Source organism: Tinamus guttatus, unplaced genomic scaffold (genome assembly GCF_059628265.1).
Source record: "Tinamus guttatus ecotype Peru unplaced genomic scaffold, ASM5962826v1 Tinamus_guttatus_pri_ptg000222l, whole genome shotgun sequence".
NCBI classification, from domain to species: domain Eukaryota; kingdom Metazoa; phylum Chordata; class Aves; order Tinamiformes; family Tinamidae; genus Tinamus; species Tinamus guttatus.
In genome coordinates, this window is record NW_028288756.1 from 2156218 (window position 1) to 2180637 (window position 24420).

The 24420-nt window shown below is 36.2% G+C and overlaps 1 protein-coding gene across 2 annotated transcripts in view; it reads left to right on the forward strand.

Moving 5' to 3' along the window:
• The first annotated feature begins 582 nt into the window (after positions 1–582).
• Positions 583–24420, forward strand: part of CDH9 (cadherin 9) — a 92843-nt gene continuing 69005 nt past the window's right edge. Inside the window, exon 1 of one of the 2 annotated variants that reach the window (XM_088525030.1) lies at positions 583–600. The gene's annotated coding sequence lies outside the window, so the exon portion shown is untranslated. The remainder of the gene's footprint in view (positions 601–24420) is intronic. The other variant, XM_010219235.2, reaches the window with a different exon arrangement.

Consider the following 24420-nt stretch of genomic DNA (forward strand, 5'->3'; position numbering starts at 1 on the left):
GCCTTCTTTCAACTTAAAACCATTTGTCAGTGTAGCAGTATGGAATAATTTCTCAGACTTCAGTGAATATGTGCACACAAATGGCACTGAATTGCTAGCACAGATAATTAGGGTAGATCTTTATCTCCAGATAATTCACAGGTTATGGGCATGCCTTCACCCATATTATTACAACCCCAAACAGACCAGCTGGGCTGGCAGGATGGGTCTCTGCGTTTAAGTTTCAGTTAATAAGAGGGTCCTTAGCAGAGCCCTCCCCTCCATGCCCTCCCACCACATTCACTTGCAAATCGCTGCATGGCTGGTGAAGCCTGCGCCCCCCAGACCTCCCCACGCCGAGCGCTGCGCCGCTATCGCAGCAACATCTCTCTCCGCGAGGGATGCTTCTGATTAATCGGGGGCACTGAATGGAAACCAATCAGATAGAGAGTCTCTTTTGGCTTCAGCTCCCTGCCTGCCTGAGTTAAAAGTGTTGCTGGGAGGGAGGCAGTCCTAGTTCACTGCAAGTACGTGCAGCGGTGGAGATACTGTGACAGGCAGGGAGCGAACGCAGGTAGTACAGCAGCACCGGGCAGAGAGAGTCTCACGCTGGCAAACGGGGTGAGTAGATGAACTTTCTTTAGCATTGGAAATTATGTCTACAGAAAAGTAGGCTCCCTCTTTAAACAATGTCTAGGACATTAAAAATCACTGATAGATGCATTCTGGTGGAGGGAGTAGGAAATGGAGATGGAGATGGAGGTCAACTGAACAGTTTGGGGAAGATTTGTTTTCATTTTTAACTCAGTAGATAAAGAAATAAAAACAATTGTACTGTATTACTGAAACCTTAACTTCTGCCGCTGTATACATGACAACTGCTTGTGTGTATTAGGAAGCTATCAGTGTGTATGCTAACTGACAATGCAATTAGATACTATACTACTTTTATTCATCAAAATAACATCCCAATAGCATCAAAAATATCCCAATAGCATCAAAAATATAGCGTAACTTTTGTGCAGAGTGCTGTTCTCCTAAAGAGATACAAGCTGTCATCCTTTTCTGTCTTTCATCTCATTTTTTATTGAAAAGGTCTAGGCAAAACAAACACAGTTAAACCAGATGAAAAAGAAGAAGGTTTTAACTATTAATAAGAATGAAGTACTGATGCTTTGTTTTGTTTTTCTTTATTAGGGAGAGTGATATTTCTATCTTTTAGATTTGTTCTGGGGGTAAGAATGACAGCTCAGGGTTCAGGAACACGGAGAACGGAGGGAGATGCTCCACAGGATATTCACAGCACTAAGCAAAAGTCAGCAGGCTTAAAGTACAAGGCTGTTTTCCAGAAGTACTAAAAAAGAGCCTGTCTAACCTGCTATTTATAAACAGAGACTATCACAGGAAGCCAGGCAGAAAGCATGAAAGGCCAGCCTGACCACTTGATTTTGAAGGAGCCAGCAGAATGCTCTTGCCCAATGGATGGCATTTTGCATTTTTCACACATGCACAAAACACGCAATCACATCCATTCAATTTCACTGAGCTCATAAGCTTCAAACAGAAAATGGTGCATACAAACTGTACCGGAATCGAGATTCCATGCATTTGTATGGCAGCATACAGGCTGTAGCCATTGCCTTCTCACAGACAGGTTTAAGCAGTGAGTTGGAATAACAGAATGGTACTTTGGTTAGGGTAACTTCCTTTTGCAGTAGACAAGTTTACAAGCAAAGTATCAGTCTTGCTCTCATCAGTGTCCTTGGCAAAACTCATATATTTCTCAAATCACAGCAGGATTATTTCCCGTACTGCATACTATACTCCTAGTTTCTCATAATATGGACAAATATGGATAAAACAGCAAGAACAACATTTGCAAAAGCTTTCTTGATGGGATCAAATGCTTTGCTTAATAACATTGGTGCAAATGATAGTATTCGATAAAGGCAGATTTTAAAAATCACAGTTTTGAAGACATTTTCATGTTTAAAATGTTATTTTGCATTGCAAAAAGTGAAAATGGCTTAATTATTTAGATGTTTTGTGTTACATTTTTCCTATTATTATTAGGAACTCTGTAGAAGAAGAATGCTAATGTAAAAAAAGGACACACTGTTATCCATTTTAATTTGACAAAGAAAAAAGTCCTGTCATTTGATTGCACTAATAGTATGAATTCAATAGAAAATTAAATACGTTGACAGCTAATGCAAATCTCTACTAGCAAATATTTAAAAATTTTAGACCATCGTATTATATTATCAGTCATGAAAGAAGTTTCTCGTTTTGTTTCTTGGAGTTAGATAAATAAGATTATTTCTAAATAAGGACTTTTCTTTACCAATATTACATGCCAAAGTTCTACCTAAAATCAAGTCAAGTCTTTTTAGTCCGGATAAGTTGACTTCAACAAGCAAAGTTTTTTCCTAGTCGGGTACACCAGCTCGTCACAGGGACCGGCACTCTTCTCATCTGACTGCGTCTCCCCAAGGATGCTGCACTCAACACCAGTTGTGTGAGGTTGGTAGAGACACTCCCTGATAATGGGATCAACCAATGAGGAGAATTTTATTCCTCAAATTTTCGGGCAAAACCGAAAGTAATTACTGATAGCAGCTTGTTTAAATATTGCTACACTAAGTTATTATCTACAATTTTACGGTAAGAACCATATAACTTACTACTGATATTAGCTCGTACCCTGGCATCATGAAATGGTTTCTGAAGGCCCACAATGGCTTATGGGGAATCTACTGGCAGCAGCCTTTAGATGTAGAATATAAGAGGGTGCATGATTTTCTGAGGAGCCCTTTGTCCAGAAGACAAAACAAGCATGCTGCTGTCTCCTGATGACTCACCAAAACTTGCTGAGAACAGGGCATATGAAGAGACAACCTCTTGCTTCAGAATTTTCATTTGTTACAGGGTAACACAGGAAAAAAAATATTGTGGCTATTTGCAGAGATATACAGACACAGAACTGCCCTCCTTTTCCTACTTCTGCCCCTCCGTCTTTCTGGAGACAGAGAAAGACCATGCTGGAAATCAAAACTCAGTAATGATCACTGTTTTAAAATTTCCCCAATTCCTGCACAAGGCTTGTGCTTGTAAAAAATCTGTGCTATACAGACCTGGGTATAGGGCAGCATCAACTATATGATTTTACAAACACTTCTTTTGTAAACTCAGTGCTATTTAACTCTGTAGAATGCAACTGGAGCAACAGCCGAGAGAAAAATGCCTCTCCTACTCATATCAAAGCCTTCTGAATTTCTAAGGCTTGCAGCAGGTGTTACATGCAAATGTTATCTGCAGAAGCACAAATATTTGAACATGAATAGGGATGGCTGAGGGGAAGCTGACTGCATTCTGCATGTGAGTGAGTTGCTGAAAAGTCATTCTGTCTCACTAATTCCCAAATTTCCCTAAAAGAGGATAGGAAAGAAGGCAAAGGAGAGTGCTTCTCAACTATGAACAAAAAGAATTGTGCTAAAAGCTATCAAGTGTCATGTTAAAAACTTTCTCCTTTGGCCTTTTAATCAAATGGCAAATTGCTGAATAGCATAAGGCAAGGGATGGAGCTGACTTTTAGCTACTGACCAGGACAAAAACCCAATGGCATCAGGGCCTACTTGCCTAGCATAACCAGACAAGAGAAACATGTTTTGATCTGATCATACTCTGTGCTGTAAAGTGGAAAATTCTGGTGAAGTTAGGGTTTGGTTACCTGACAGAAAATGTTGCTAACTTCAGGGAAAAAAAGAAAAAGACTGAGTGTATTCCATAGCTGATAAGAAGGCTCAAAAATGGTTAAGTTCGAGAAGGAAATAATTTTTGAATGCATAGTATATAATATAGCCATAGAAAAGTTAGCAAGTTAAATATGTCATTTTCAATCTTATTTCAATAATCTCAGGAAGAGTGCTAAAAGAGATGTGCGGCACAGTCATCAACCTGTATGCAAAGATTATTGAATAGACAGTGAACAGAACAGTGAAATGCTCAAAGTTACACAGTAGCATAGTGTCAGAGACATGTGTAAACCTGGACCTCCACTTTACCAGTTTTGTAATTTCTCCACATGACTCCTCCAATGTTTGTAAAAATAAATAGCTTGAGTTCTTAGATACCATAAATATATGCAAATATTGCTCCACGAATATATTTCTGTAACCTCAAAATGGGAATGTTTTAAGTGATGGACAGTGCATTTACCATTTAAAAGTAAATTTCTATATTTAAATTTCACACCTTTTAGTAGTAAGTATAGTAGCAGCACGAAGACGACATTGCATTAGAGTCAAGTTTTGCCTGTCCCACACGTGTACACTTTTGATATGAGAATCTCCTGATACAAAAATGCAAATGTCAGAGAGGTTTATGTAAGTACAATTTTTCTAGAGACTAAATGTTATCCAGGTTTTTTTGACCTCACAAACCCTAGTCAAGGGAAATAACCACTAGCTTCATTGGAAATTCTGCCTGAAAGAACATTAGTGTTGGGCCATGCATGTCATTGCCCAGAGATCCTCATTCCAATTTTCCACGCTACATTGAAAGCATTTTCCCATTGCATATAAGTATGCTGAGAAAGAGTTCTTAAATTGTTGTCCAAAATAGAGAAAAAAAAAAACTTTTTTTTTCTTTTTTCTTTTTCTTTTTTCTTCTGATAAATGATACCCAAGAAATATCCAATGGAATCAAAGAAATTTGGGGTAAACTTCTATGTTCAGGGATGGAAACAGCAGGTCTTCTCCTCATTATTAAACAAACTACACAACAAAACTCACAAGGAGTTAATGTCAACTTGCATACATGTTACTGGTCCATTGAAGGTAATTAATAATTTATACCAGCCTATATAACAACAAATACATACATCATTAGGTTTGTCCATTGCTTTTGGAAACTGATGATCAATTACATTGATAATCAGTGGTGCAGAACTGACGTTTATATCCTTGCATATCTTAAAAAAGAACTTAATAAAATATCAGGGCATGTAAGGTAGTTCAATAAAGGAATGGTGGAAATTATGCTAATTTAAGATCTTCAGCTCAACGTCTGGAAATAAGGAAAAAGTTAATTTCATAACTTCTAATTTGAAAGAAAAAAAATAGGCATAATAAGAATTAAATATTTTAAACCCAGAAGGTACATATCGTTTGTCATATGTATAATCTTTACATCATTTGATCGCAAGGTATCAGTAAACTACTCATATCAGAATATGACAAATCAAAATAACCTGACTTCACAGATAGATTTTATTTCATTTTTCACACATTCATTTTTCACAGTCAAGTATAATCTGGGCAAATTATAAAATGAATGATAAAGCAAGTCGTAGGCCAAAATGGGTGTGCTGAAATTTAAATAAAATGGGTGTGCAGTGTTATTTTCTATATAGGTGGATTTGTTTACCTACTTATGTTGCTCTTTAACAAAATACTTTCATATGATTTGCATTATTATTATTATAATTCTTATTAATAAATTATTCTAACTGTAAAGTGGGAAACTATGTGGGAAACTATGGCAAACAAACAAGTCCTTCCTTCTGTTCCGATTTTTGACTTATAGGTGCCTAAGTAAGAAATCTCATGAAAATGTTTTGCCTTTATAGGAAAAAAATCTGAAAAACAAAGTTATTTCAAGAGGAAGTTCTTGTAACTGTTTAACTTATTTGTCAAGAGAGTTGTTTGTGCTTGTACCGGATGCTGGAGACCTTATTCAGAATGAATAACATTTTGTAATAAGACTAGTCCCACTGAAGCCAGTGAAATTACTTTTGTGCATTTTCCTATTCAGAATAAAAATGAGTGCTGAATCTGTGTTTTTATAATGATTCTCTCTGACAAAAATATATATTTTCCTCAGAGTAAAAATAAAAATATTACATTACAGAAAGTATTTTTCTCATTTCTTGCAAGATTTGCAATAATCCTCACATTTGCTTCCCTAATGTGAAAGAAAATTTCACCTCTAATGAGAATTTAGACATGATGAAAAATGGAATCACATTTAAAATTAATGTAGACTTCGCATTTTTTTGCTGTCATCTGCAGCCCATGGGTTTTCTGCAACTGAGCCACACCCATCCCCAAATGGTTTAAAATTTCTGTGATACATGCATACTTTACTAAGACACACTTTTGAACTACATTTGTAGGTGCTGTGTGGGTAAGACATGAAGTGGAACTCCTTGTGTTCTGAACAAAATAAATGGTTCTCTTCATTTTCCTTCATGACGACAGAACTTTTCTATAATAATGAAGATATTTCTATTTGATTATTATTATTATTCTTACAATGACTGAGAACCCACATACCACGTGAAGTAAAGGCATGGTAATGTTTTAATAGCATGGGTTACATTTCAACATAATTTGAGCTTCTGATGCTGCCTGCTCTTTTTTTGATAAACCTCCTGATAAATCCTTACTTATCTTGATGACAAACTATCCCTTCAGCAAATACCGCAACTGGCAAAACAGGAAGATATTAATCATGTATTTTAATGTACTTCTAGCTACTCTTTAAGACAATCAAAGAAAATAAGCTCTCAAAAAAGCTGCTACAGCTACAGTCAGAGCTACAAGTGACCAAGAATCTACTGGATAAAAACGTTTAAGTTTTTCTTCAGAACAAGGGAAAAAAAGGAACTATGGAAGGCAAAAAAGGGAGCAAGTTTGGAAATGGCTAGACTGCATCATGGATAGATGCATTTAGAGAAAAATGTAACAAAAAGTAAAATTAAAATGGCTCTTTCATATTGCCTGATGTAAATCTGAAGACACTGATGCTAATAGATAGGGGTTTAGAAGTGTATTCAATATTGTGCATTATGTTAGCACTGATGAAATGGAGAGATTTAGCACTTCTGCAAATAGTGTTGGCTCTGGTTATTATTTATTTTCAATTTACATTTATATTCATCCCATTCACATTTCCATGTTGGAGCAAATGTTCCTAAGAAATGCCTACAATAGCCATAAAGAATAAGTTTCACAAATATACAAAAGTTTGCTTTGTTGTTTATTTCTTCTGTTCCAAGGATGTTCAGATTTTGGCACATAAAATTATCTCCAAAGTAAAAGCTTACATTCTGAACATTTTTAAGTATTTTTAAGGATTAAGTTCACTCAAGATTTGCTTAGATCCTGTAGTGTGCTGCTATGCACAGATACAGGATCACTGTAACCACTGATTACTCATAAGATGAAGCTAATAATAGCAGGTAATATCATATCAATGATGATTCAAACAAAACATGCATCTGAAATAATTTCAAAGCTTGCGAAGAGGGCTAAAACTAGACTTCCCTAACCAGATCAGGTTTAAGGTTCAAAGTCTTAAGATATAATAATTCTCTCTACTTCTATTAGAAAAGAATGCCACTATTTTTGGCTGATAGGAAATCATATATTATGATATTTTTCTGAAAAGTTCAGGCAGCTTGAAACAGTGGCCAAGCCCCAATGATATTCCCAGAAACTTTACTTGGACCTATAAATGTGGGTCTCAAAGAACACAAATCTTGGCAGAAACATATATTCCTGTAATCAGACATAAATGTTAAAGAACATGCCTATGTCCACATGAAAAATTGTATTGACACAAAGAAATAACAGTTCTCTGGAGAAAGGACAAAGGAAGCTTCTTTTGGCTTTCCCTTCAAAGATTTGGGAGGGGATCCAAGAAGCTGAAGCAGGACAAAAGTCTGTGTAGTCCAGCCCAAGATTCTGGATTTCTCAGTTTGAGTTCTTTTTAAATACAGTGCTATAAGCTTCTACCCTATGGATAGAAAAATACAAAAGACTGTTAAAAGTTAGAGTTCGCTTTTATGCTCATCAATAGCACCAATAGCATTGACATGTTCAGGATGAAAGATGGTATCTGAAAATATGATTTTTTAAGGAACACAAACAGGGTGACATTGCTGTAGAACGGAAAATAAGAGTCATAAATTCTCTCCTTCCTTCACCTCAAGTTGATTAGCGCAAATTAAATTTCATGCTAGTCAGCCTGTGAGTTTACTAGACAATAAAAATATCCTGAAAGTTCATTGTCTTTGATGAAAGCATGTATATGTGTCCATATGTATACAGACACACGTATATGTATATATACACATATGTGTTTATGTGCATAGCATCAATGTCATGAAAACCATGCTACGCAAACTTATGGCATTGTAAGGACTCCTGTGGTATATGTTCTATCCAATAACATGCAAGTTAAGATGTTAAATTCCATTGTATCTGAAGAGAAATAGGACGACACAGATGTAGGCTCTTGCCGTTCCAGTTAGGCTGCACTTGTTGATTCTTAGGTTGATTCTTAGGCTGAATGAAATATGAAGGATTTAGGAATGCCACAGAGCATCCAATATTTCTTATCCTATTGATAAATAATTATTGATGTTAAGCTTTAAAGAAAAAGATCCTCATAGGATGTAGTCCGACTTCCATTTACAAGCAATTATTTTCTCAAATGCACAACTATAGATTATCCAGACACAAAATGAAGAACAACGAATTGTCCTGTAAATACAGTGATGTTTATGTTTGGAGGCAACACAGACCATATAGTATATCTGTGTACCTGAGAATCAATAAATCTTAATGCTTTGCTCGTCATATTCATTATTGCTAAGACTAGATGTTAAAACTTTCCGTTCATTTCACTCATAATTTAAGAAGAAGAAATTGTTGATGTTCATTTCTATTGTCTATTGTATACAGCTATCTTAAATTACATGTGAAAGAAATTCAAACATAATCAATGTAAAGTTACACTGAATTTAAACACAAGAACATACTTTTCATTTCATACTTTATATAAGTTCATGGGCATATGTAAGTGTCATTAAAAAGATGGTTTAACTTACTAGTCAGAGTTAATTGATGCATAACGTGCAACAATTAGCAGAATACCTCAAGATCAGTAAAATCTTAATTACAGATTAATATGACACTAAGTACAAAAGTTGCTATCTGCCAGAATGACAGCAGTTTCACAATATTTCCCACATTCATCTCTTATACCACCTGTGCGTCCCTAGGCCTGGGCCTGACTGCCTGCTGCAGGACATGGACTTGCTGTGACTTGAGCTGAGTTTTGTGGGGGTCATAGGGATTTGCCAATTTGAGGAGGGAAATGGGTTTTGGAAGGGGGAGAGGTGTCTGAATAGTGCCCCATTCCAAGAATAGTAAAGAAAGACAAAGAGGTCTCAGCTGCCTTGGCACCCATGATGGTGAGTTGATGTCTCCAAGTCCTTTTCCTTTGCTTTAGAGACCAAATTATGTTAGCAAGCAGAGGAAAACATCATTTCCCTCATTACAAATGCCTCTGACACCTTGTTCAAAAGGATCACCATTACACTTGTCTTAATATTGATAGTGACACAATGAATGTGTCAGAGGATCTTAACAATCACCAGACATTACGAGTGCAGGCCAGGGGTTGGTGCAGCCCAAGATCGAGTGTGATTTAAGTTCATGCAACCATGTCACTGGGTACAAGGCTTCCATAGTTTGTCACCCACATGAGCACTCGTATTAGGGCAGTCAGTGATCCAGGCACCTATAAATAACATACTCTTGAAACACCTCTAGGTGTGCTGACAGTGGTTGCCTGATGAAAAATAGTATTTCTTCATTTCAGCAATATGGAATGTACTACCAATTCTGTAAGTGAAAGATAATTAACTTATCATTTGTAATTAAAGACACCGAAACCAGTTCTTATAGAACATCACAACGCTACCTAGTTCACAAGAAATACACTTGTTTAAGGCAGTGGTTTTACCCTGTGAGTCTGCTGACCTCTAAGGAGACCATTTCAAAGAGTCCCATAAAATGAACTTTCTTTAATATCTGTCTATAACTAGTTTGTTTAAATTTGTCATCGAGAAATCCACTTTCCTGATGGAAAATGCTTACAGTGTCTGTAAACCACAGTAATTAAAATGGAAACAACTTAGAACAAAATTTGCTGACTGCCTTTTCTACTGACTTAAGGTTTACAGAAAAGGCATATGGGCTAAGCAGACTTGCTTTCATACACTGGAAATACTACAGGTAAACAAAGGGAGAGGTTGCAAACCTGAGTGGAGATTTTTTTATTCTGAGTAGCTTTACGCTTTCATAACACCAATAAATTTGAAGACCATGGAGGTAGAGATGAAGGAACCAATACAGTTTTATGCTTTAAAGCATAAAACTTTCTGGTTTTAGCTAATACAATCACTTATGAAGCTATTAACAGGTTAACTTGTGTGGCTGTAGATCTGTACTGCTCAAGTTCAAGCTTTGTTTTTGACTTAACTTGAGATAAGATTAAGCAAAGTATATTAGTTGAAGCACTGTTAAATTGCTGATACAACAAGCAGATATAAACAGAGACACAACATACTGCGCAGGAAAAAAAGATACTCTTCTAACTTAAATGAATTGAATTATCATTGAGTGAGAATAAAATACTGAAATTAAATCGTGAAGGAGAAATACTAGATTGAGAAAATTATACAAATAATATTACTGCATTGTATGTAATATCTTTGTAATGATACAGTTTCATCTCACTATGACTGAACTGAAAGGAGGTCAATGTTGCATTAGACCAAGTAAATTGGTATTCATATGGTGCCTCTTAAAAATTACCAATTACCAGTCAGTAATTACAACAAAGCACTTCAAAGTGTCCTGAGAAAGCAGTAAAGTATAAGCTTCAGGTAAACAGCAAAAATGCCCACAGTCCTAGTGCAAAGCTCAGCACTGTGTAGGTGCAGACATTCACATTGACAGTAGCAAACTTTAGATCCCATCTTTATTCATGGAAGAAGCCCTGTTCTACCCATTCAACATGGGGGGCAGATGACACAAGAGCTGTAAAGAGACCCAAAGGGCAGAATTCACCTTGCAGCTGAAAGGCAGATTTTCAAGAACGAATGAAGTGCCTGACTGATACCAGAACAAGTGGGCTGGCCTACCCCATCTGGAAAAAGGGAGGGATTAGTCATCTGTTTTGAAATCAGGATTATGTTAAGTGATAAGAATTTTATCTTTACAGCCCCTTGGTGATCTTCCTTTTTCTTACGGGTAATTAAGTACACTTAATCTAAGAAGATAATATATATAATATAAACATATAGCTGTTATGGGAAAAAGACTGACTTGGCTATTTTTCTAATGCATTTTCTCCTGGATGAAAGTCATCAGGATTTCACCAAGCAAAGTGGAAAAACTCCCTACTCCTTGGAAGGTGAAAGTCGAAAGAAACAATGCTGCAAAATGTCATCAAATACTGATTTCTGATGCATCAGAGAGTAAAGTTAGAGGAAAAAATAGACATGTTAAAGATGCTTCTTTAAGCACAGATGGGGAGAAAAATCAGGTAAATTGTGGTAGGTTCAACCTTCAAATGAGGCTGAAAATATAATCTTAGTATAGTTTAAAATGAGAACACTACAAATCCTTTATTAAATAAAATGGTTATATTTGAGTACCAATGAAACAAAATAACAGAAAGCTGTGCAATTCGTATATTGTTAATTGAATATATTACATATGTTCCTAGTACACAATGCTAGGAAATGCTTGGCTTAAAAAATGAAAATCCAATGTTGCGTTAGAAACCAACAGAATTACTTAAAGAGAATTTTGTTGAAAGACAGATCCAGTGAGTGGCTAATGTCAGAAAAGGTGTTGAAAAACAACTAAATAAAACAAAGACCTAACTGTAAGCCCCTGAAGACAGCAGAATCTTTTTTCTTGACCTATAAAGTTTGAAAAAATGTTCTAAATATTCCTGAAAAGATTCAACAAAAAACATGAACAGAAAAAATTATAAGTAGAGCAAATATGGTGTATAGAAAAAAAAAGGTAAAAAACCCCACAATGATAAACTCCTTGATTATTAAAAAAATCTTATGTAAATGATGGAAAGATAAAAGGATATTTGGAAATAAACAGTACATTATCACACTTGGGCTTTGAATGCTTGCCAAAGTAAAGATGCTACTGAAATAAACATATCAGAAAAATCTGGAATACACTTGACTTTCAGAAGACAAAGGCAAAATCATAACAGCAGGAAATTAACAGTAATTGTGATTTTCAACTAGAAGTAATGACATAAATTCTTATTAAGAACATTTTTAGTGTAGGTGCAAATATAGCCTCTCCTAAAAACAAACTGTAATTAAGAATGAATATTAATTCACTGTATAACAGGTCTTATATGATCAAAAAAAATGATGATTTGGAAATACTAGAAATGTTTTTGAATAAATTATTCAAAAGCATATAAAACTTTAAGTTATTAGAAAATAGTAGTTATTGTTCGATTAAATAAGAACGAAAGCCTCCTATCCCTTGTTCTGCTAAGATCTCCCATACCGCCTCCCTCTTTTCTCCTCCACCCCAAAAGTCTAATAACTTCAACCAAATTCTAAACTCAAATCACACTAAAAAGATCACACTCTTCAGATGATTTTGAAGCTGTGAATCATTCAATGTGAGAAATGACCAGAAGCTTTTGATAATGGATTAATAAAAGAAAGCCTGATGGCATATAAAGAACATAGGCGTAAAACGGGAACATACTTTCAAATGCCAATAGAAAGAACAGAAAGTAGAAATATGGCTGGAATAAGCACTTTCATTTTTAATTACATTTAATATGCTTACATGCAGAAGAGGAAAGTTTTACCTACAGCGTATTTTCCAGGCATTGAATATGCATATGCACTGCATAACACTCACAAGTTGGTGTTAACAAGTACATTTTCTTATTTATCCTTCAAGATAAAAAGGAAGAGCTAAAAGGTCAGGAAATAGGTTTAACCTCAAGCTCATCATTTCTTTTATGATGACTTAATGGTAAATGATAACACAATTTTTAATTCAATGAAATCAACTTCTGTGAAGAAATATGAGCTTTGATGACAACACACAACACAAGCATGGGAGCTGTTCAGTCTGGAAGTAAAGATAAGGTATTTCAGTTGGTATTAGATAAAAGGAACTTTCAAAAATTAAAGAATACATTAAAATGCTTTTATTAACTATTCTTATTAATCATTGAAGTATACCATGTCGCAATAGTAATGATAGTGCAAGCTGTTTACAAACTATGAAGCAATACATTGAAAGCTCATAAAACATTTGTACTAAAACTGAAGGTGGGAAATCTTAAAATTTTAAAATGTTTTGCTGAACACAAACAGCTGTGGACAATCATCTGATCTATTTTTCTCCTTGCTTCGTGTCCACATGTTACCACTGTACGGGAAGCCACAAGGTGTTTCCACAAGGCACAGAATCAACTGAATTGATGGTAAATTCATGGTAAAGAGAAAGCAAAAACTTCTGGAGAGGAAGAATTTCAGAGGGAAGAAGAAACTGAGTAGATGTTTTGTTCAAATAAGCTGTTTTTAAGGACTAAGAGGGGAAACTAGGTTTGGCTTTAGACATCACTCTGGTAAACACTGTTCATTGTTAAGGATGTTATTCCCAGACATGTGTTGATGTAAAACTCCACAAAATGTAGCAGACGCTCTTAAAACACATGAAGAAAGTACTAAAATTGCATATTTCTCTAGCGAGAAAAAGCTAGGAACAGAAAAGTTAAGTGGGTCTCAAAATACATGAAATAAATGGTAAATTCAGAGTAACAAATCATGTTATAGATTGCTGAGCATTTATAAAACTAGCTGAATTTCTGGACCTGCTGATTCTCAGCAGACCTGGAAAAAAAAAAAAAAACAGATCCATGTGTCTTAAACTCAGTAGCTCAAAATAAAGTGATAAAAAATAAAACAGACACTAAAACGGCAGCTGAACTTCACCTAGGAAAACATATGCTATCAACGGGATGCTCATATTTAATTTTAAATAAACATTTCTCCACTGAACACCACTTATGTGGTGTTTCTTGTAGCTTCTAATACTCAAGTGTTTATATCTTCTCTGTTGTCCTCTTCCCTCCCCTTCAATGTACATTTTTTTTCACTTTTCTTATCTGGTCAATATTCACTTCACTGAAAGAAACCTTATGTTTTAGATTACATACTTTATGTATGTACATACTTTATGTCCCATGATAGTTAAGAATAAGAAAGAAAAATAAAATAACAATTATTAAAATTATTTTCCATAACAGCCATAACAAATTTATATTTATTTATATTTGGATCTGCACATTTAAAGTTTTAACCTGACTCTGGTTTTCCCTTCTACCAACTCTGACATTTGTGCTGCTAGCAAACTGATTTACAGTCATAAGCAAACCAGCAAAAGACGTGGTTTGTAAAGGAACAGGCAAATTGAGACAATACTTAAGTTCAAAAAGATTATAAAGAGATTAAAGAGCTCCTTGTTGCAGCCCATCAATGCTCTCCTCTGTTGTGAAAAGCACCAGAAGTCCCACTTGACATCTCCACTCTAGAGATGCCTGGAGTGGAGGTGAGGAGGCCTGTGCTCCTTGGAATAAAGCCTTCCCAGAGCTGGGTGTCTCATCAGTTATTAAGAGTGATGGTTTATGTTTCCACCTCGCTTGCTAAAGAGACAAAGAATCAAAGTTTTTGATGTATATACTGGTATGTATATATAGGTCTATATTTATATGTTTTATATAGACCTATATATATATTTATATGTTTTATATAGACCTATATATATACTTCCTTTCCACAAGGTGGGAAATGAGTACAGACCGTTTGTTCAAAATTGCTGAACAAGAATCTAGTGGAATCAAAAACAAGAGAATTTACTCTGACTTATTTTGTGGCAAGTTTCTTTTGTGGAGAAAAACACTCTTGTTTAAGCATATTTCACTTTAGTACAACTGCTCCATACAGCTCCACATAAGATTATTAGCACGTGTTAGCTCTTCCTGAGATATAACATACGCATAAAGAACCAAAAGTCTTAGTGCAAACTTCATATTTAAGTACAATTAAGAAAAAAGAATAAATGCAGTTTCACTGACTCATAAAGTTGAAAGACATAGCATAATGTTATGGCTCCCTCTTTTGGATAGTACATATCTAGTATTTCATAGTAAGAGAATATAGCAAGTATATCCTCAACACCAAAAAACACGCAAGCCTCTGTTTTTCCCCCAAGATCCTGTATATCAGTAATAAATGAAGTCAATAAAACATTTTTATAAGTTTATTGCAAAATGTAGTTATATTACAGTTATGGAATCTGTACATTCTACAGAAACAGATATACATTTGCCAACTAGGGCTAGAACTGCAATATTTCTGAGGTATATTAAACATCAGTCGACAAAGTACCTATTAAAACTGGAATGTAAAATTCTGTTGTGGAGAGCTCTTTATTTTAGCAGTAATGTTAATAAAAATGGAAGGAGCGCAATGCACAGAGGACTAATGGGAAAGCACTTTAGCTAACTTATAGCCTTCTAGACAAGAGTCAAGAAAGGAACAAATTTTGCTCCTATGTTATTATTACTTCATCAGGGACTGCGAGTGAAAAAAATAAAGTAAAACAGCACTTTTAACACTAGCATAACTGTGACCTTATAGCTCACTCACTTATATGAATTGTTTTCAAGAAGTTTTGGAACAAACCCTTGAAGAATTAAAAGGCCTGAAGCTATTAAATCAGTCTTGTAAAATAATAATAACAAAAAATTATAGAATAGGAAAGTGAGGAATCAAACTGTTAAGACTAGTAAACAGTGTTAACTTAAAAGGGATATATTTATATTAACTTGGATTTTGCTTTTCCAAGCATGGGAGGCATATCACCGTAACAGAGGAATATCTAGACATAATTCCACATTGTAAAGTGAGTTCAATTTTTTCCATGTCTCCATGTATGCTGCTCTGACACAACCATAAATAGAATTTTTGGCAAAAAAGCATTCATGAAAAATTCAGCAGTATTATTCAATGAGCTCAACTGTGTCAGCTAGAAGGCAGACTTTATTTCACTCAGCTTCCTTTCTATTTCTTTCTTATTACCCCTATACAACATGGATATTTGGGGAGAAGTATGTAGCTGAACCGTTCCACAGATTTTGTTTAGCGCTTTCTAAAACTAAAAATACTTGATTTTCAACATTCATAAAAATGAATGCTATAGGGCTCTTGGCCTATAGAGTTAAACAATTATCTGGATTTATATCAGCTAGTCTCAAATGCTTAGCTCATGATGTCCATCATAATTACAGCATTGCAGCATCTTTTCTCTTCACAGAATTCAGAATTAAACAGATAAAAGACCTGTGACCAACAGGACAATTGCATTTGAGTTTACTGGACAATCGTTGTTCACTCTATCTATTAATAAGTGTTGCTGTAAAATGTTTATTATAAAATCCAGACTGTAGTAACCAGTTTTAGATGAAGGTGCAGATTTAGACAAAGAATTGTCTGCAGATAGATAGTTCATACAATGTCACTGCTGAGTTAGAAGAAAAGGACAATTTTGCATGCTTTACTGAAAGTGGTAATGAAAATATTTCATTAACTGCTACTGTGCACCTGCAGCCATACCACTATAAAGCGACATCAAATTTTGATGATGTATTAATGAGTTCAGTATCACAGAGGTGAAAAGAGAGGATATACACTTGTAGGAAGCCTTCACAACAAAATATTAATTCCTGTATAAAATAAGAGGAAGAAAACGACTGGCATGTACATCCCTGAGGATCACCTATGTGCTTATTTCCCGTTTTGCATGGTTGTGCATGTCTGTTCCCTATCTAGCCAGACCTCTTAGCAGGATGGGATACAAATACAGCCAGGGTTCCTCCTTTGCCTGCTCTCTAATCTCTGCAGAAGGTGGGCAGAGAGGGAGAGACTCAGAGAACATGTGAGCATTGGAGTGTATGTGGAAAGGAAGTCTGGGAGTTTGGCTGTGCCCTGCCAGCTGACACAAAGCATCCAGACTAGGATAGATAACATAACCCAACACTTGTCAAATGCTTCTCATAAAATATCCAATGTTTGGGGGCATAATTCTCTCTCTTTTTTTTTTTTCACTCTGACACAAGGCATATATCATTTGGTCCTATCTTTTGCTTCTTACTAAATTTCACTGAAAGAGCAGTGAAGGATCATGCCAGAACACTGTTTTAAAGACACTATGTGCATTTCAAATTAATCCAAATAAATCACATGCAAGTCTACATCTTCTGGGAATTCATGCAGAGATACACACGGTTTAATTCTCAACTCTAGCCCAGGTTCTGGCAAATGAAACACATTCCTTGTCAGTTAAAAGCTAGTTGATATTCTAAGGGAAATGAACTAATCATATCTGTCTGCTTGCTAGAAATAAAGGAAGCAAATAGTAAAACAGCTGGTATTACTAATAACAACTTCTGTGTGATCAGAGCACAATTAAATGATTAAATGTATATGTAGATGACATATTTCCCCAACTTTAGACTCGGTCCCATATGGGCTTGAGACACTGCTTTCTATTTCAGTTTTCTAAAGTTTCCTATCACTGTAACAACAATAAACCACATTAAAAAACTGCACTAATGGTGCAAACTAAAGAAAGACCGATTCAGAAAACGCTCACTACAGAAAATCTTGAATTCTGAAAAAAAAAAAAAAAAAAAAAACTATTTTGGAATTAAAAAAATCTTTAGAAACAATTTCCTAACAAAAATACCAACAAACTCAACAGAAAAAAATACATATTTAACTTAAACTTTTAGAGGATTCCTTTCCCAAAAGGGCTTTAAAATTCCAACCAGTCAAAATTTCAATATGAATTTGACCGTGGAAGCCGAACTTTGATCTATTGGTCAAGGATCTTGGTGGACTATCAGTCCAATTTCTCTGTCGCATTAAGAGTCAGGCAACACAGAGTCTGACTGTCCACATCTTACAGATTCTTAGCTCTGGGGTGAGAGCACATACGCTCAGGAAACAAATGGCAGAATGGAACATCACTAGTGTAACAGAATAGGCACCCAAGCTCCACTGCCATGCATCTGTGGGATGCCCTTTCTATCATTTAAGCAAAATCACAGAATCACAGAATCACAGAATCACAGAATGGTTGAGGTTGGAAGGGACCTCTAGAGATCACCTAGTCCAACCCCCCTGCTCCAGCAGGGACACCTAGAGCACGTGGCACAGGGTGGCGTCCAGGCGGGTTTGGAAGATCTCCAGAGAAGGAGACTCCACAGCCTCTCTGGGCAGCCTGTGCCAGGGCTCTGTCACCCTCAGAGGAAAGAAGGTATTCTTCACATGGAGGTGGAACTTCCTGTGTTTCCATTTGTACTCATTATCCCTTGTCCTGTTACTGGCCACCACCGAGGAGAGTTTGGCCCCATCCTCCCTACGTTCTCCCCTCAGGTACTTGTACATATTGATCAGATCTCCTCTCAGTCTTCTCTAGGCATAGCTAAGAAAACATTTTGATTTTAGCAAACTACTATGAATAAAAACTGAAAAAACCTGTTTTGGGGAAGTTCCCTGAAAAAAAAAAAAAGAAAAAAAACTTTACTATTTAATTAATCATTTTCTGCAACTTCTCATTTTAATTTGCTTGATATTTGAGAGTTGCAAGGTACCAAATGTAACGCCAACTTTTACTGAGAGTTTCTGTATTATGAGGGACAAATAGCAAGGACAAACTCTAGTGCTGACACTAAGGATATTATTACCAGCTCTTATAAAGAATACAGTTGGTGGACACATGAAATACTGGGAAAAACTGAGCACAATTTTTGGAAGGAGAAGTTCTGCCTCACAGATCTGCTGGAGTCCTCTGAAAGTGTTATTAAGCACAGCTGTGACCTGTTTAACATGGTCTAGCTGTGCTTCTAGAGGTTTTGACAAGGTTGCTCACTAAAAGCTTATAAGCAGCCATGAGTGGAAGGGAAGGTCTTGCATATATCAGCAATAGATTAAATGCCAGAAATCAGAAATATGAAGTGAATAATGAGTTTTCCCATTGAAATAAGATCTACTGTGGTGTTCCAAAGGGATCTGTGCTAGGACCAGGACCATAAAATGTACTCATAAATAAACAGAAAACAGATTTCAATATCAGGGTGATAAAGTTTGCAAGTGTCATTCAGCATAATAAAATAAATGGGCCTTTGTGAAGCCTTGCAGAATCATCTTATGGCTATGACTATACTACCATACTTCATCTGTCATAACTGCCTGTTCCAGGCTTGTAATGCATTTATCCATAATATTTAATTATCCCAAACAACATTTTAGTCTGTACCAGCCAGCATTCTCCCAGAAAATTACCGAAACTATTTAAGGGTGACTTCTTAATTCTAGGATGACTTCTCATCGGTAGATAAATGACAAAACAGTCCAGCTTTAGAAGGGTTGGGGAAGAGGAGAGAAGAAGAGAGTTCAGCTAAACGGATGCGAGCCATGCCATTCCAATCAGCCGCTATGTATCAGCCTCTACCTGATTTAACAACATGACTATAGTGCTTTACTAGTAGAGCACAAGTCACTGTATCTCATAAGATATAGTGACTGGATACCAAAATGACAGATAAAGTTATGTAAAGCAATACACATGATAAACACCAGACTAGCAAATAGCAAAGTTGGATTATTACCATTGAGCAAAAACATTTTAATGTAACAATAGATAATTCCATGAAACCATTAGCCCAGAGACCTTTAGCAATTAAACGAGCAAAGAATGCTATGAATCATTAGAAAACTAAATAGAAAATGCGAGTAAGCTGTTGCCTATAAATCCATGAAACTCCTGCAGTTTGCATATCGCACCAAATACTGATCTCCCATCTCACGAGGGATACTGTAAAACTAGAAGAGATTCAGGGAAGGCTAATGGTAGTACAGGTCTGTATATCCATGAAAAGCAAAAAGAGTAAAGAGGGGCTGACTATTCTTTGACTTCCAAAGATAAGACTAGGTGTCACAAGGTGACTAGGTGTCAGGTATAATGTTCAGGAAGAAATAAAAGGAGGTGATTCTTGTCAAAACAGGTTGCCAAGCTGTGAGTCTTATTTTTGTTTCTCATGTGTTGGCTCCTAGAAGTTTATGTGTTTTCGAGACAGAAGTGGAGAAAGTCAAGAAAAGAAAATCTACTGGGGGTGACTAATATATAATGTTTCTGGAGAGACACTAGGAAGACACACAGAGGAAAAATCATTATATGCTTTTCTATGCATATAAGCTTTCAAAGGTATCTGCTTGTAAGTATTGTCATGGGCAGAGCATTTGCTTGTTTTTCATTCTTCCTTCATTAATTCAGTCAAATGAAATAAAAAAAAAACAAGTGATTTATTTTATTTTATTTTATTTTATTTTATTTTATTATTTTTTTCAGGGTAGAGATTCAGACATAGAGAAGGAAAACATCATCTTCATACTTTATGTTTCTCAGGCTTATATTATTCCTGCAAGGCAAAGAATTGTCCCTGTAGGTAGGTAGTATAGCGTGTTTGTTATGGAAATACAGGCTGAAACCTCAGCTCAGCTCCTTCATAAGAAAAAAGTAACAACAGGTTGAAATTACCCGTGCTGAATCTGCTAACTAACCTTTAATTGCTCAGCAGCTGAGTTTTTCCGTTTCAGGAAAGTAAATACATATATTCACTTGCAAGCAGTAATTATATCTGGATTTTACTATCTTTCTTGAGAGGGAGATAATTTATAATGACTCAGGAGTACTTAAGCAAAAAAATATATGTATTAGCTAGAAGGACTGTCTTTATTTCATACTGAGTTGCTCTTAAGCCATTATACAAAGTGCAGATTGAGAAAGCACAGGACTGAGGTGTGTAACTGGACTGGGCCACTGCAGAATTAAACACCAAGAAAAAGACTTTGGACAAAAGCATACAGTCTCAGTTATCAGTACAATTCATAGGCAAGCATATTGGCATTAGCAACATTGCCATAAGTGCATTTCATCTGCTTCCTGCAGAGAGATTAAGTAGGACTGATGGCTCTGGAAAACAGTGTTCTGCACCTCCAGATACTGCTTTGTTTTGCATTTGGCAGATAGAAGGTTATGATGCTTATAAAACACAGAAACGCCTTAAATAATGTAGGGTATTAATATCAAAGTGTGGACACCCAGTTTATGAATGACAGGACTTGTCGTGTCAAATAAATGAGACAATTCTAAAGGGGAAGCCAAGAGGAGAAATCTTGTTTTGATGACAGTATTTTCTCTCTTGGTTCTGAAGACTACTCTGTAAAAAACATAAATGTGTTGCATTTATAAATAAGGTACCATAAAAACATATAGTGCAGCTTTATTACATGATAGGAGTGAAATGTGCTCCCCACAGATAAAAATCAATACTAAAGATCACAGAAAGGTATTCAAAAGGCCTTGCATTAAGGGTGTACAAGTGCTGTATTTCTCACCTCCCCTCATGTTGATGAAAAGCAGGTCTTGTAAAAGGGATCATTAATGGGGAAGAAGTTTTTTTTCTTTTTTTCTTTTTTATGTGAAAAGCATAAAAACAAGTTTCTCTTCTGTAATCCAGTGAGCTGTTGCCTCAAGAAGAGATATTTTAAAAGTCTCTTTTTAGCCTAATTGAATGTCATTGCTGACAAGTAAGCGTCCTTATACTGGATGGGCCAGAATTGTTTCAAGTTTCGTTCTCTAACTGATGGAGAGACCCGTCCCAACATGGGTTGGAATGGGTTCCAACCTATGGGAAATAGGCTAGAAACTGTTTCATGTGCACTGCAGAAGAGATCTGCTCCAGGGAAGGGTAGATGGTATTTTCACCGTCAGAGACAGGTGATTTGAATCATAGCCGTGTCTCCACACTAGTTTTTGCCAGTGGGGATTGTCTAGACACAAATCAACACATTCACTTGCCAGATCCACCTACCCGTGGGACTGGCATTACCTGCTATGGGTGCTATAGGGAGGGTAGCTAAAGCCACAGCTGAATTTGGACCAGCATCTCCAGCGAATGTGTCCAAGAGGCTGGCAGAGCTCTAGAATAAGTGCTAACTCCCACTATTCACGATAAGATAAATGATTCACATAATGCTCTTACAGACCATAGCTTATTTGCCAAAGGAAGGACCTTAGTTTAACAGACATTCAGTGTAAATTGCTATTAGTCCATGTTCCCTAAAACACTGCTTTTATTCCTGTGATACACACAGCTAAGGAAAACTCCACTGGTGTTCCAGGAACAAAGAATAATGTTCATCTGTTTCCCAGCAAAGTTTTCAGCTGAATTTATCACTGCTGTACCTCCTGCACAACAAAGCAGCAATGGGCAAAAAGCAGCTCTGGACACCTGATCCCAAAGGTTTGCAATGGAAGCTTCAGAGTAGGGAACATTTTTGTCCTTAATCTGCCCACGGCTCCTGCTTCTGAATGGAATCTGAGCGCTTCTACAGATCTTCATCAGAGAGGAGTTGTTCATTAGTTGACAATCTGTCCCTTAATTGTTCATGGTCTCTCATAAGCTGCTTCAACTTTCCTAAGCTGCTTTATTTATTTTGTAGAAATAAATGAAAATGCCCTGCTTGATTCTGCCAGGTTCAATACTGGATGTCATAGTCAACATCCACATTGGCTGTTTTCTTTCGCCTTTTCATATTTTCATTGTTACCTTCAATCCTGCCTCTACCCTTGAAGAAGAGAGGGAGAGTATGATTAGAGAGGTGGAAATGAAAGGAGCTTGCATTCTGGATTTAGCTATCAGCGAAACGTGCACAGCTTATATTCGTGATTGCAGTGTGACTCTACTCGGGGAATATCTGAGTGCCGCAGTCAGAAGTGTGTAGACACATACCAGGACTATCTTTAATTAGGTAGGGGAACAATAAAGGCGCAGGGCAGTGGCACAGGTCTCAGTTAAACCATGGTGTTATTGATGGCCATGTGCACCTTATAGCGCAGCCTGCATGGTACAGTTTGATTGCACTTAGCATTCAGGCTAGGTAGATTAAAGCTACATTCAGATTTTTTTTTTGTGGAAGAAAACACAGAACAAGTAGAGCGGTCCCCTCACATGCATACAGACTACACAAGGTTTACACTTACTATGCCCTGCCTAAACACAGATTTTATTTTTACAAAGTGTTTGAATTATTTTAAACATCAATAACAGCTTTTTTATGTAAAGATTGGTGAGAGTACTGTAGCTGCACTTAACTTGGTACTATTTTTAGACATAAATGAACACTGCAGACTGTTTCTTTTAGAACAGAATTTTACTTCACTATTAACAAATGAAACTACTACACGGTACATTATCAAGTTGCTGAAGGTTAGCCTTCCTTCATGTCATGCTTGTGAGTGCCTGTGCTACGCTAATTAAAAGCATTGCCATGGCAATTGCTATAGAAACATTTAAATTGGCATCATTGCTAACAAATCCCTAGTATTGATCCCAGCAGGTCTCATTCCACACCACACCTGAAGAATCTAAATAGAATATTTTACATTTGAAAAGACTTTAAAAGATGCATTCTTTTTTTCAATTGCTAATATGCTAAGGAGAATCCTGTCTTTCATGCAGAGATAATTCATTTACCTGGAGCTTTTGTAGGACTGTGATATCGGAGTCCTTACTGCACAGAGAGGCTGCAGTGATTCTAGGCTGCCTCCACGGATCTCTCAAACCTGAAGAAGTAAAAACATTTATTTCCGCCACTCAGATCCTCTCATTTCCAGTATGAGGAAAGAATATAGGTTCTTTACAACCCAGGATGTTAAAATGTTTAAGGTACCAATAGCTCTTCTTAAAGGAAATTTTTAATGCAACTAGGAAGAAAGCCATTTTCCACTGTTTAACAAGAACAATAAATTGATCACTGTCGTGAATAAATGGTTGAAAATAGAAGAGAAGTAAAAAAGGTTTCATATGTAATTTTAAGCAGTTGCTATTCTTCTTCATTCAGAATGAAAATCATTAAAATCCTCATCTCCAGTTTCACACCCAGTATCTTTACTCCTGTTAGAAGAAATCAAATTAGATATTTTCCATAATGTTCAGAAGGGCCAGACTGATCCAGCCTGATATATCTCTCTTCACAGACAGTATATCCAACTACTGTAAAAATCAAAAGCAGGCGGGAATTGGGCATATACTTATATATATGTTCTTTTCATTCTAAAGAGAGGCTTGCCCTTTACATGAAGGATATTGTCCCTTTCATGTCTTCCTTTAACTAGCAGTAGAGGGCAGCACCACACAGACAACCACACAACCTCAGCTAAAGTTCTGCATTGGCAAGAACAAAATGTGGGAACCAAGACTCCTACCGGGAAACAAACAAACAAACAAACAAAACCAAAAAAACAGCCCTCTATTAAAAGATTAGGGTCTGCACAGAAATTATGTCTTAGAGCTGGCTAAGAGCAGCTGTGTATAATCTTTGAAAGGCTGCTCTTATTTTTCCAGACTACACTGGCATCCTGTGGTTGAGTACTAAGATACCCTGTC